General features: G+C 37.5%; 1 pseudogene; it reads right to left on the reverse strand.

The window, feature by feature from the left end:
* Positions 1-14508, reverse strand: part of LOC113114809 (RNA-binding protein Musashi homolog 2-like) — a 244357-nt pseudogene extending 229849 nt beyond the window's left edge.
* Positions 14509-15552: the final 1044 nt, after the last annotated feature.

A 15552-nucleotide genomic window follows, 5' to 3' on the forward strand; every position in this document is an offset into this window, starting at 1 on the left:
CTCTCTAGAATAGGATTCAATTAGATCCCTCACATCCTGCTAATCAAAACAAATCAAAGGAAAAGGACCAAAGCACCATGTTCTCCGAGCCATGCTAATTGAGAGATGTGTCTTTTTGAGAAGGGAAGTCTGGGGAGGTGGGGGTGGGGGGTGTCCTGGGAAAGACTGCAGTGAGTGGTGAGATCTTAAAAGGGTTTTGTCAATGGCCATGTCCAGAAGAGCTTGTTTCCTTCCCTTTCCTGCATGCGTGTTCTCCTCATTAGTGTCACTCATCAGTAGTTAGTGCTGGGCCAGCCACAGCGGTACTGAGCTCTCCTCTATAGCCTAGTTCTCAAGCATGTGAACACAACAGCCATGCTCTCAGTCAACAGGCTTTATAAGAGGGGAAGACGGGGCTCTCAAAGGTTCCTCAGAAAAAAAGAACAGGCAAAAATGGCATATTCGTCATTTTCAGTTGACCAAGGCAGAGTGTATGTAAAGGTTAGTCCAGAGTCAGTTTCCCCTCCTCAAATCCAACCATATCAAAAGAGAGGGGAAAATCTAATCAGTGGCCTTGGGTAATGCAATTATTATTTTTTTTATTAAATCTTTTTTATATATTTTTTTATTAATACTTTTATTTAGCAAGGATGTATCAAATTAAAAAGGTGACACGAAGGACATTTATAAAGTTACAAAAGATGTATATTTCAAACAATGTAAACGTGGTTCATAAACTCTATTCATCGATATAAATCCTAAAAAGTATCAGGATTCCCACAAAAATATTAAGCAGCAAAACAGTTTTCAACATTGATATTATTATTATTATTAAATCGGGATGTTACAACAATAACAATAGCATAACTGTCTCAATATTATCACAGTCACATGATGATATAAAACCTCCAGGCAAAAAGTGTAGTTTTTAAAATATATTTAAACTTACTTTTTTTTCTAACATGAAAGGTCTTTTAAGTTGTGTTTTGGGCCATTATGCTTTGGCACAGTATCTGTCAAACGAACTAAAACCAAAAGTACAATATGGCTTAATCCCTTTAACAAGTCTGATTTCGCTGCACCTTTCAAAGTAAAGCGCACACACAGAGGCAATCTACTTGTGATCCGGTGTTTTCCATGCCTCAGAACAGCTCCGTTCACACTGAATGAATGCAGTGAACTCGTTTATTAGACGTGCTGTGAGTTCAACGCACTTTTGGAAACGCAACAACCAAGAGTTAGGCTTTATTTTCGTGGCAGATGATTACAACATTTGTAATGAGGCACGTTTTTGTAAGCTTGTTTTCACTGAAGCTGGTGTTTTCCTTCAAAATGAATGTTCTACTGCCATGCCCGTCAAAACAAAGGCTTAAAAGTGCAGTATAAATTGCTAAATGTTTAAATCTGTAGTGTTACTGCAGTCTAAATTCAAAAATCTCTTTCAAGTGTAGAAATTAGCAAAGGAGTATTGTAATTTCCCTACTATAGTGTAAAGCAAAAATGAAATACCTATGAAATATTAATTTCTATTTATTATCCAGTGCAATTGTTTAGCGATATATGGCTAGAGCCTATTACTGTCATTGCTGTTGTTGTTTTATTATATTCTAATTTGTTTGGCTTACTAAAATACCAGTGTGAATTTAATTTGGACTGAGACGGTGTATCACTAATTCAAAAAGGGCTGAGTTTCCTTTAAAGTTCAAGTCAATTAACTTCTTATTTCTGACTTAAGCTTTCTTCATTTAAGAACATAGTTTGGTATCAAAGTACATTAGACAGAATAAATAACTTTTAAAATGTACAAAATTTTATTCCCCCTAAATTATTCATGTTGTTTTTTGGGGGGTTGCAATAAAAATCACATCATGGACTTATTATTATATTGTTATATTTTTATATCATTACATCCCTATTATTAAATGTTTCATGAGCACCAAGTCAGAATATTATTATTGTTGTTGTTTCTGAATCATGTGACACTGAAGATAAATGACTGCTGAAAATTCAGCTTTTCCACGAAAGGAAATTACATTTTAAATGTAAATGTTCATAATATTGTAAAATGCATTTCACTTTATTTTGATCAAATAAATGCACCCATTGAAGCTCTTACAGAGCCCAGAAGTTTGAAAAGTACTGTATATAAGAAAATTATTATTGGCTACCCAAACCGAAATAAAACTACTTCAGTGACAAATGTAATAGACAACCCTTAAACATGTAAAGAATGGCTTTACCTTTTAAAAAACCAATGTTACAGTGCATTCAGACAGCTTTCATAACAATTAGATATTAAATCATACTTAATTGCAAGTTGTTTAAATATTATTATACCACAAGCATGTCTGGGATACATTCATAATAAATTGGTATTCACTATAAAAGTTACTCACCTACAATGAAGATTTATTCTGCAGCATATAAACAACTTCGTTTATATAACACTGTTCACAAAAGAAACTATGCAAATGCTAATTTGCAAATTAATAACTACTGAAATTTCAAGAAATTAATGGCAGTTACAATTCTAGACAAAATCCAAAGTCCTAGGGCATGGAGAATTATGATGTGCAATTTCTTTCTTTTCTTTTGTTGTTTCATGCATCAAAACGTTTCATTGAACTTCCATGCAATGTTTACATCAAGCCACACTGAAATCTACCTACAACATATTTAACCAAGACTCTTTTATCAAATCTGTTTTCTCAGCCCATGAGGGGGAAAAAAGCACCTGCAGAAAATTCAAAAAAGAAAAGGGGCTGCTTTGCCAAGCTGTCAGCAAAGAACTATGGTGGCGGAAATGAAAGAGGCGATCAACGGAGCCCGGGAAGCTGGAATGAGCCATGCGTTAGCCAGGCTTTTTAATTGGCGCCGGAGATGTTTGGAGTCAGTGGGCTCTCGGTGCCACTCTACTCTCCCAGGGAGCGAGAAAACGTTTGCCGAGAGGTGGTTTCGGCACTTCACATGGCACCACCTTTTGGACTTTATTAAAAACTTGGCCTGGAGTTTTCACACTTAGTCGTGCACCTCTCCCTGAGAGCCCGCACCACAGGACACGACAGCTTCGCTGTTTCGCAGTACACTAGGTGCAAATATTTTTACACACTCAAAAACTGACAAAGAGAGCGAGGAGGAGGACAGAGAGTGAGAGAAAAACAGAACCATACAATTTGCCATGGAAGGGAAATAAAAAAAATACAAGGGCAAACTCAATTTCAGCTCCGACAAGCGCTCTCTCGCTCTTCTGCCAGTCCCGTGCTAGGAGGTTTGCGGGAAATGAGAGAACTGGGAATGTAGCTTTTGCTCGGGCATTGTTTTGACAGCACTTATGGGCAGTAAATGCCAGGACATCTCCACTCAGGCAGGTTGTGTGTGGTGTTGCTGGAGCTGAAGGATCACATTATGTTGTGTGCTGGGCCTTTAAACATGGCTGTACTTCAAGCATAGCTCCCATTTTTGTAGATAATGTCACTCATTAAACTGATTAGATCCACTGACTTGGCAAAGAGTGGTGAGACCCCTGTGAAATCAAGTTTAAGGACCTGAAGGTGACTGCCCTGAGCTTTGAATGCAAACTCATTATGCAGTGTCGAACTAGTGTCAGCAAAAATGACACAATAATCTTTCAATGGCAGAAAAACCAGAGGCTGGCAGCCAGAGGCAGGGAACGAAAGCCCAGGGGGCAGATTCGGCTGGTAATGTCCACACTCAAGATTTGGACCTGCATACACACAGCCATTCAAACTAGTTCTCCTAACCTACTAAAAGTCCCAAAAGACACTCAGTCAGGCAAAAATTTTGACAGACTGGAAATAAATACAATATAACATCCTTTATAGATGGGGGCAGTCGTGGCCTAAAGGTTCTAACCCGAAGGTTGCGGGTTCGATTCTCAGGTCCGGCAGGAATTGTTGTGGGAGGAGTAAATAGTAACCAGTGCTCTCCACTCAATACAATGACTGAGGTATGACCTTTGAGCAAGTCACCAATCCCCCAACGGTTCCCTGGGTGCCAAAGTAATGGTTACCCTATGCTCTGGGTGTGTGTTCATGGCATGTGTGTGTGTGTTTGTGTGTGTTCACTTCACTTTGACTTTGCTATCAATTTCTGGTCACACTTTATTTTAAAGTCCAATTCTTTCTTTTAACAAACCATTAATTATGACTTTTTCCTCAATAAAAAATTATTAGTCAGTAAGATAGTTGTTAAAGTTTAGGTATTGGGTAAGAGTAGGGATGTAGAATATAGTCATGCAAAATATGTGCTTTATAAGTACTAATAAACAGCCAATATGTTAACAAGCATGCTAATAAGCAATTAGTTAATAATGAGAATTGGTCCCTCTAAAGTGTTACCAAATTTCTTAACAACATTAACTAAATAAAATAAATCAATATAGCCTTAACGATCAATAGGGCAGAAATACAACAAAAATGCATCAGTTGAAGCATTATGAAACCTGAATCCATATAAACATGTTACTAATTATATAATTACTGATTTATAATACTGAACTAAATAACCTTGGTTTAAATATTTGTAGCCATAATCAATTTCCCATTTAAATTAATTCATGAATAATAATAATAATAATAATAATAATAATAATAACAATAATAATAATAGTTGTTGTTGTTGTTATTATTATTATTAATTTACTAGAACCCCTGCACAGAATTATTCACCTTATTTACTAACAGTATACAAAATACCATTACAATATTCATTACAATAATTACACAAAATAACTGTAAATACATTTTCAAAATAGTAACTTGACTGTAACGGAAGTACTTTAAATAAAAGAGACAAGCTACAACTCCCCAACACTGTTATCTAGTTATTTGCAATAATATGAATTTCAAAGTTTTTCCTCTAATCAGTGAACCTATTGAAGGACATAAATAGCTTTGAAATTAATTATTTGGGAAGGTAACGCTTCGTACACAAATGTCTTGAAGATAAATACAAGGTGCCTAAATTAGCAACTGGCGATGGAGCGGCCTCCAAACATGATCAATGAGAAAGGACAAGATTCAGCAGCAAACAAATGGCCCATCACATACAGATGATCGTCCATCACCTTACTGCACCTAGAGGCTTGTTAAAACCGCACTACAGCAGCTGGTGAAGCATCGGTAACTTGATTGGAAGGATTATGCAGCCTTAGGGTTGATGAAAATAACAGTTTTCTCGGAGGGCGATATCAGACCTGCGAAAATCCATTCGCTTCCAAAAGTGGCCTCAATCCCAATATCAATTAAAATCTTGTCGGGACATGCAGAGCCGTGTTGGGGAAAACTAGTGTGAAACAACAATCCCAATCACAAATACAGCGAAAAACCAATCTCGCCCTCCGCCTGTGGTAAACTTCAGCTCTGTTTAACACAATCATTGCAAAAACAAATCCCCACTCCCTTTTAGTACTTTACTGCTCTATCGTCACATGGCGAGGATAGAATGGCTATTCAGAGGGCTGATCTTTTGTTTCCTTAGTATTCCATTTGGATCTTCGTGTTTACCCACTGCTGGTTTGCTTTTAAATCTAAGTGTAGGGTTGGATAGGGTAATGAAACTGAATGGCACTAACTATTTGCAACTTCCGATGGCACAATAATGCCTAGCCTATTGACAGGACATGGGAATTATAATGTATTTGCATTAAAGGTATTATTTGTCAATGTGCCTGGCTTTGAGCAAACATCCACAGGGCTGCAGCCTAACTGCTACTGGAGCCTGGACATATTAATACTACTATTCATCCCATGTCCAACTCCAGCCAAGAAAACGCATTAGGCCTGGGGCCCTGTGGCCTGCAATTGGACCAGCCTGGCTGGCATGTGTATGTGCGCGAGAGCGAGAAAAAGAGTACACCTTTTCTCCTCCAATGAGCTCTGGATGAAGCAAAAAAGTTCTTTATATCAATTAGCCAGACAAGTGTGCAATGGACACCTGTCACCCCATGAGCCCTCCTCCCCAGCCTGCTCTGATCAAGGACCGTCTGTCGTCCTGTTCTGCATCCTTTCTAAAAGAAAACACCTAGGCTGATCTCAGATCGGAGCACTTTTCCTCTTGGGTGAAATTGCTGGTGGCCCGTAGCTGAGCCAGGAGGGCCGTCCCAGCTCTGCCTGACAGTCCAAGCAACGGCTGCACAGCAGACACAAAATCTGGGGCACAGACCATCTGGCTGACAGTGTAGTCTGAAGTGAAGAGGCTGTCGGAAGTTCATTGCCAGGATGGCTCGCAGAAGCAGAACATTAGATACCATAAAAACACACAAATACATACTCGGATATACAAAGAAAATGTTCTTGTTGTGACAAGATTCAAACGAGGGACTAAATGCTCTGAATTCCACAGCTGAGGGCACAATTCTCCTCTAGTTCATTTTATATATATACACATTTATATACATTTACATTTAGCTGACGCTTTTATCCAAAGCGACTTACAATTGCTATATATGTCAGAGGTCGCACGCCTCTGGAGCAACTAGGGGTTAAGTGTCTTGCTCAGGGACACATTGGTTTCGTGCCTCACAGTGGATTCGAACCCGGGTCTCTCACACCAAAGGCATGCGTCTTATCCACTATATATATGTACATGTGTATATATGTACATTATATATATATATATATATATATGTATATGTATATATATATATATATATATATATATATATATATATATATTATATATATATATATATATATGTATATATATATAACGTCATTCTCAACAAAGCAGCGATAATTCAATATTCAATATTTTCTCAGTGTTACTTCTTTAAGGTCATCCCCAGCCATGCTAATTAAAGTGCCCCTATTATGGGTATTGAAAGGTTCATATTTTTGTTTTGGGAGTGCCCAACACCAAGTTGAGATGCATGCAAGGTCAAAAAACACTTTCATTGTCTTATAACATGCATTTATTTTCACCTACTTGCTCAACGACTCTCAAACGATTAGTTTAAAGAATAATTTTTCCAAATTCCTACTTTGCGTGATGCTAATCTGCACTGACTGGTCCGATTGGTCTCATTTTCATTTCATCATGCCTGTAATGCCTGATAAATCAGCGTTTGTGGTGCAGTGATGGTTTGTGTACAGTGTTACTGGGCAAAGAATGAATTAGCATTTTCATTCAGACTAACACCAAAAGACCAACAAGTGGGAGCGCAATATGCTAATGTTTTCATGTTGACATTAAAATCGACTCATTCAGTGATTTAGATTCAACTCTTTCTTCGAGACTGAGACAAATACTTTATACACTGTGCATTTCAGATTTATAACTTTACAGCACATTTTCATTCACCTAGATCTGTTACACACTTCATGAAAGGAGAGGATTTACAAAAATCCTTAATAGGGGCACTATTAACTGAATTCCTCACATTTGAAACAACAATTAAACAGTCTCTCCTTGTACTATGACACAGAGAAATCATAGTTAGCCTGGAAAATAACACCAGCCAGACTGCAACAGACCATAACTTAAAATCACAGCTACAACTCCAACTCAATTCTGCTCGATCAAAAGCCAAATTCAGCAAAAAACATTCAACCTCTCACACTACTAACAAATATGCAGCGGACTTGCAAATGTGAAGTGGCTTGGCATGAGAGAGCAAAACCAAACGGCTCTTACCTTGGGTTGAGCGCGTCTTGGAAAGGCAACTTTAGGATCAATCTAAATGAGAGAAGAAGGAGAGAAAGAAATATGAGAAAACTGAGCTTGTGATACTGTTACGTGAAGAGGAAAATTAGAAAATATTAGAAAAAGCCTCCAATGTGCTGCGACTACTCGATAACCTTCATGGAAATTATAGCATTAATCATGATGCAATGCTCCATGTCTCATGTGTAATCTCGCCTAGTTATTACACGCTGGTTGCATGAGGCCTGTATATGACAAAATCGAATAAAACCTTACAAAGGTTAGAGCATAATTACTCGAATACAGCATAAATAAACAGGTAGCATTATATAACACACCAGAGATAATTCAAAGACTCGCTGAAGAAGTGCTCGCAGCCTCGAGGGAGGTCAGGTCGACATGGCAGGAGGTGTTTTAGTGAGCGCTGGAGATTTGCGGAGAATCAAGACAGGGCATTAGATCAATACATCCACAACCTTCTTCTCCTCTGAGGGACTAGAATTATTATGGGTGACTCTCCTCCACAGTACGAGGGGTTACCGTTCGGCCTATAATCCATTTTGGCATGTGATTGGGCATAACTAGGTTTAATAGTTAGAAAAGCTGCTATTTGATTTTATTACATTACAAACTAAACATAGTTTTGCACACATCTTGATTAAGAGCATTTGTAATCTCAATAAACCACTGGTGTTCTGAACCAGCGTAACGATTCATCCTGGATATTAATAATAACAAATTTCCCAGGAGGATAAATTAACAACATAAAAACGTCAACTGCAATCAAAATGTTTTTTTCTCTTATTGATCTCTGCATCATACATATTTTGCGGTATTAAAAATGTATGATTCTAATGCTAGAAGGGGAAAAGAAAATCATTTTAAGAGATTCTGTCATTAATGATAAACAGGTATTACTGATTTCTTGTTAAGACTTCATATTAGTGAACATCACTTATTTTAAACACTCAATTAAAGATTTTACATAGTGAAATAAGTGGCCGACTTGTTGTTTAGAAAGATGTTTGCTTTGGTCATTTAAACATTCATAGAATGACACAACAGTCCCTCTTTTTAGCAAACAGGCCGAAAGCTTGGGCAGCCAGAGCACTAGAAAGATAGGACGTAGATAATCATGCATGCGAGAACAAAAACAGTTCAAAGACTTGCCTCTGCACTCTCATTAAATGGAAAAATAACTCAAGGGAAAAAGATCCATTAGTGCTATACTGCTCTTGAATATACCGCATGTCTGAATGCTTTGTCACTTCTTATAAATGGTAAGAAAAGAAAAGCAGAATTGTGAGATGTGGCAGCGTGCAAAAGGGAAAGAAAAAAAAAAAAAAACCTTCAACCTGTTTTGGTGGAATACGAAGAAGGGGGTCTCCTGGTAAATTAATTTGACCTGAACAGAATTGCAATATTTACCACCCAAAAAAAAAAAGCCTTCCTGGTGGGGAATGATGCTGTTGTGTTATACTTTAATTCATCCTGAAAAGTGTTTAATCTAAAACAGATTGCTTTTAGTCTTTTAGGCAACAGTCTTTCAGTTGTCAATACACAGAGTAATTCTCACCCTAGGCTTTCAGATTTGCAGATTACACAGCTTTTAATCAAATGTGAAACATGTGTGTCAAGAATATCTCTGTACACGCTTTCTTTGGTCCATTTGCACTCTTCAAATGTGACAAAAAGATTGGACCGGAAATTGCAAAAAAAAGTAGAAAATAGAAACGCAATAAACTAAAAAATATTCTATTATAGAAATCAACAGCAAGACCTTTCAACTTCACTATCAATTTAAATTTGTTCTTAAACCTCCACCGGTCCAACTTCCTCATGGCTCCTGGTCTCCAGTTGGAGCTGAAACCCCAGAGTCATGACACAGCCACCCCAACCCTGACGATGACATCACTACCCAGAGCTCAGTAATCCCTGCTTTAGCACCAGCCGCTACTGTCAACATGATCTCAATCGCTCTCAATCCTGGATACATCACTGCTAACGCTAGCTTTCTTTTTTTTTCCTTAGCCATTGAAGAGCATTTGAAACGTCAAACCTTGACCCACTTTTTACTAAGAATACTAGAATTACACATGTGTGCCATGATTATGTAATCCAAACGGCCCACATTTGATGTCCGAATTACACGTTTTTCGACTAGTGCAACACTGACATGTACAATGTTATATTATTTTATTAATCAGACAGAAACATCCTCCGTCCTAAAGGCATTTCAGCTTACATCAGTCAATGCCAAACTGGCATAAAGAGACATACTGAACAGCACACCTGTATTTCTAACAGATTTAGGGCACAGAACCAAGAGAGGTGGAGAATATTCACCTGCTGGGCTAAATTATTATTCAGAATTAATTTTTGCCCAACTGCTGCATTTACGTAAACAATCATCAGTAATTGGTAATAAACCACTTAACTGGTTAATCTGCTGTTGACCAAATTAGCCACCTGATCAAATCTAATAAATGCAACTTGTCAGTGAAGCTTAGTTTGGTGTTTTACATCTTTAAACGTACACATTATTATTATTATTATTATTATTATTATAAAATGATGTTAAATAAAATGTTTTCAATTAAATACATCCTCCATTATTTGCATAGGGAAATTTTTTCAGTTTATCTCACAAATTTAATTTCTATTTGAAATGGTGTATGTTTAACAAAAACAAATATTTACAACAGGGTTCCCAGCAAATTGCCTACTCCCCTAAGAGCAGAAAAATAATTCTAACCCCATCTAATCAAAGATTAGAATTATACATTACATATTTTTTGTTAAATGGAAAGCACTGGGAAAGCCAATAAACAGTGTTCTCGGGGAGGAATATTAGACACACAATTTCTGAGGGAAGCTATGAACCTCTGTGTATGCCTTTAAATAAGTCCGTCTCTTGATATGAACTTGCAGCAACATGGCATCCATTAAAATAAGTCAGTGAAGGCAGTATTTGTCCACACCCCAGCTATCCCAAATAAAAGGCTCTTTCACTCTGGACTCCAACAGGTAACTAGCAACTGCATCTACAAACAGGAAAGATGGTGACTTTATACATAAGAAAAAATAAATAAAAAAATAGAATCCACATTAACTTTACTGGTACAGCGTCTGCTTATCCTGCGGTTCACTGTCACACAAAAATCTTAATGTATTTCTGCCGGGATTTAGGTTAGGTTGAATAAGGAAAACCTATTTCTTGCAGACAGAAATATATGCATGACTCAGTCTGCATATTTACATGGCCAATGTAAAATAATAAAATAATATAACATAAACACAATATTTTTCAGATATTACTCGTCTGAATCCTAAATAAAAATGCATTGAAAGAATCCATACAAAATAAAAGGTTATAATATGAATACTATAATATAAATACAATGTTATTCTATTCAAATAAAAATTTTATAATATCAATGCTATTTATATATATTAATCCTAAATTCTACAGGTAAAAAAAAATAAAAACACACTCCAAAATCTTTTTAAAAATTTGAATCTTTATTTTAAAATGTACAAGAAAATCTTACTACATACTCTAAGTTTATTACAAGCACTTTTTAAATGTTGAAACAACAGCAAACTCCAGGCATGAATATAACAACTGAAAAATGAATAAGAACATTTTAAATAAATAATGAGTGGCACATTAGGAAATAAACTGAATGCAAAATACTTCAATGTAGAATAATGGAAACTTGTGCACCGGTACACACACTAACCTGCACCACAAATGACAAAGTATCGACATAATTCTAAATATACTATAAAAACACAAAAAGAAACAAATGTGATCAAATTAGTTTACCATGTCAATCAAGCACGTAAAACGTTTCTACTCAGCAAGGTGTACAATGAACTTATGCATGCATCCAAAATACATTCTCGCCCTATGCAACATCCGGAGTTCTGTCTGGAAAATTAAATCAGGAACAAGAGTGCAAAACACTACGTCATACACAACAAGTCTTACATCACAGGAGGCGCTGAACACAGCTGGAGTCACGATTGAACAATGCCGCAGGTAATTCGTTCCTTCTTGCCCCCATACCGCAATTACAGTTAACCCTTTGTTCCCCAGTACTACTTTGGTAAGCAAGGAGTTAAAACCTGTTGAGGCATTTGAGGAAGACAGGACTAGGCTAATTATCCTGCTACTTATTTGTGTCAAGTGCCCCGCTGTTGTGTGTGTGGTACAATGACAAATGCAGAGGAAAGCCTCGACACAGGAAGGGATATGATAGGGAGACTGCGTGTCTTTTCACCACTCAATGTCACAGATACAAGTATGTTTAAACAGCACTTCACAAAACAAAACACAAATAGAAGGGAACATACCGTCTTTGAGTCTAATTCGTGGTGAGGTTGAGCTAGGACCTTATCTACACTGGCCGCATCCGCAAACGTTACGAAGCCAAATCCCCTGGAAAACAAAACAAACAAAAACACAGAAATACATTAGGAGCTGACAGTGATGCGTTACACATGTTTGACTGGTAAGCTTGTTAACATAGCCATTCGATTCTATTATTCAATGCTACTTGAACTTTGATATCTATAACAATTTCATTAACGTTATCTTAGAAATATAGTATGTCAAGGACAAAAGAGCATGGTAGGTTACACAAAAATTTAAATTCTGTCATCATTTAATGTTACTCAACCTCATGACGTTCCAAACCTATATGACCTATGAGGAACAAAAAAGTGTGTAGAATTACCTATGAGGAACAAAAAAAAAAAATGTGTAGAATTACAGCTTCAGTCACCATTCACTTTCATTGTAATGTTATGGGGGGGGCTGCAAATAAAAGTGAATGGTGACTGAAACTGTGAGTCCCTAACAATTCCTTTTGTGTTTCACAGAATAAACAACGACAGAATTTTAATTTCCGTGTGAATTATCCCTTTAATATGTCCACCCTATTATATTATTTAGCAAGATCTTGGTTGACAAAAATTTCAGATAAACATCTGCATAATCTGTTACCTTAAAAAATACAGTCCGTCAAGGACACTTGAGGACTTTTCATGCCACCCTTAATCCTGGGTTAACGTCTTTTTAAACCGTAGGATAAGAAACGTTTCAAACTTGTAATTTTAAAGGTGTACAGCAGCACCTTTTATCCGTCCGTTTTGAAATTCTGCTAAATAAGTTTAGCAAAAGACAACCAATCATAAACTGCTTCGGCGCTTACCTCATTAAATATTCATACGCATTGTACAGTCGCAGAAACTTAAATCTGAATGTTTTAGGGAAACTAACAATGTATTTTTGCGGTACATTTCAGAAGATGTGAAGCAAACGGAGAGGATCTGCGTAACGACATTTCTACTGATTTTTAAACAGGTCGCGTGCTCGTCGCGTGCTGTAAGCATCCAATCAACATTCTAATCCTCATGAATATGCAAATAAAAACGCAAACGTACAGTAAGAAACCTCGCAATGTGACAGCGGATGATTAATTAACGTTACTAACCCAGGGTAAAGTATGAACGGTGTGAAACACGGAACAAAATAAACCAGGTTTAAAAATGACGATATCAAGTATGAAAAATAACGTGCCAACTTCAAAGATAAAAACACAAGCAACCGCATAAAGCGCTCGGTTCATTAAAGACATTCGGTTTAACATAAAGACTCCCAAATCAATGCCAAACTGTATCCCATCCACAAACACACCGATCCAGCCGCCTCAACAGCGCATAGCATCCGAATAACAGCGCAAGGGCAAAATCGCAGGTTAATATCGCTTTGCATAAAAACCTCAACGTGTTAAGAGATTCAAAGAGAAAAAGAAAAACATTGTGTTGTGTTTGTTTTGTTTTTTACCTGGAGCGTTTTGTCGTGGGATCTCTCATCACCATACATTCTCTGATTTCTCCAAATTTACTAAAATAGTCTCTAAGGCTGTCTGTGAAACAAAACAGAAAGAAAACAGCACACATGAGCCAAGCGTTCGTGCGTTACACACCAGTTTCTAAATTAAACGCCCCCCTGGATGTCTAACAGGGGTCGAATAGAGGACTTCAAATGACGGCACATATCCCGCACAGCGCGCGCCACGCTGGACACAATGAAACAAACACAACACAGCCAGACAAACGCGCGCAAATGACAGCGAACCATCGGTCTCTTACCTGGTGAAGTTTGCCAGCTGAGGCCACCGATAAACATTTTACTGTAAGGGGAAAACACAGCAGAAGTGAGTCCAGATGTCAGATCGGCCATTTTGACGTGTAGCTAGCGACAAAAAAAGCAGAGCTAAACGAAGGCAAAGCAGAGCGGTGTGTGTTTACTGAGCCCCGGCGGGCTGTGCTCTCTAATATACATCAAACAAAGGTGTAGTAGTTATGTGCACCCGGAAGAGCGTTTTTAAAACATGCTCACTGGAGAAAAACACACAAGGAAAAAAAAGTCAAGTGCTGTCAGGATTGGCTTTGGCTTACCCCGGGTCGTGTTGCGAATCGTTAGGGCTTCCAGATGTGGCTTGGCTCCCGTCTCCCTCCATGGCTAACCCAACTATGGCCAGTAACTAACACACACACTGTCAGAGCTAAGAGACTATTACTGAGCCGGGAATGCGAGCGTCACACGTGGGATCAGCTCTGCCTGGCTCCCTCCCCCTCCCGTCACCCACACGGGGAGGAGCGCAGAAGGGGCTCGTCACCTCACCCATTGCATTGACGTCATTAGCCTGGCCCCGCCCACCAGGGACTCAGCGCATGAGGATCGGACCGAACCGCGTCACTTTTATTATTATCTCATCACCGTAGACACACACAAACGTGGCGGATTCACATTATACACACGCAGAAATGACAGAAGCGAATGTAAACAAAGCTGGAAAGTCTGTCTGAGTGATGCACTGTTACATACATCTGCATATCACACCCAAGATGCAGAGTAGAATTAGCAGCGTATTGATTTTTTTTTTCATTGCAACCCTTGTACTGATTTATTTTTAATATTTCTCCCCAAAGAGAATTCATAACTTACCTTCTGTTTGTTTTGAGTTGCTCAAACATGTAATTTACAGACAGGCTTTTTTGATTAAATCAGTGGAGGATGTCAACCCCCCCTCCCCCCCAAATCTTCAGGGTTTACAAATAGCTGTTTTTCTTATTATGAACTAATTATATTAAGAAATCGCATTTGTTACTATAACATTGAAATATATATATATATATATATATATATATATATATATATATATATATATATATATATATATATATATATATATATATATATATATATGATATAACATTACACAAAATATAAAAAAATTTAATTGCAAACAAAACATTGGAGTATGATTTACACATACATTGTGTTACTAGCTGTTGCTTTTTCCAGTATGCAAGTATGTTATCTATAAGGAGATTCAATCTAGCAACAATAAATGCCTTAAACATAAGCATATCATAAATCTATTCCTGTAATCACATTCTCAAGCGTACTTGCAAATATTATGTACGATTATTGTTTTACAATGCTGTTTACACTTATATATTGACTGTACAGAATACACTTCCTTAAGCGACAACCATCTGTCACGTTAAGATGTTAAACTGGAAATATCTAAGCTATCACCCACCGCCTTAGGGTCTTTGGACCCCTCGACTTCTGCAAAATGCAGTTTCACATATCAATTAATGGTCTTCAAAATGCACAGAAAGGTTCTTGTGCTTATTATCCATGGAGAGGGGGAAGAGTGAAAAGGAAATAGACAGAGAGAGGGGCTCAATTAAGGCTGCCTGCTCAGTGGATTTTCAGTCATGCTACAGTGATTGCTGTTTATTTCCTGCAGCTCTGTTTGAGAGAGGCTCATCATTCTTCTTTTTTTGTTCTCTATACCTATACCAATTCATATTTCCTCTTCTCGC

The sequence above is a fragment of the Carassius auratus genome, chromosome 15 (genome assembly GCF_003368295.1).
Source record: "Carassius auratus strain Wakin chromosome 15, ASM336829v1, whole genome shotgun sequence".
Classification (NCBI taxonomy): domain Eukaryota; kingdom Metazoa; phylum Chordata; class Actinopteri; order Cypriniformes; family Cyprinidae; genus Carassius; species Carassius auratus.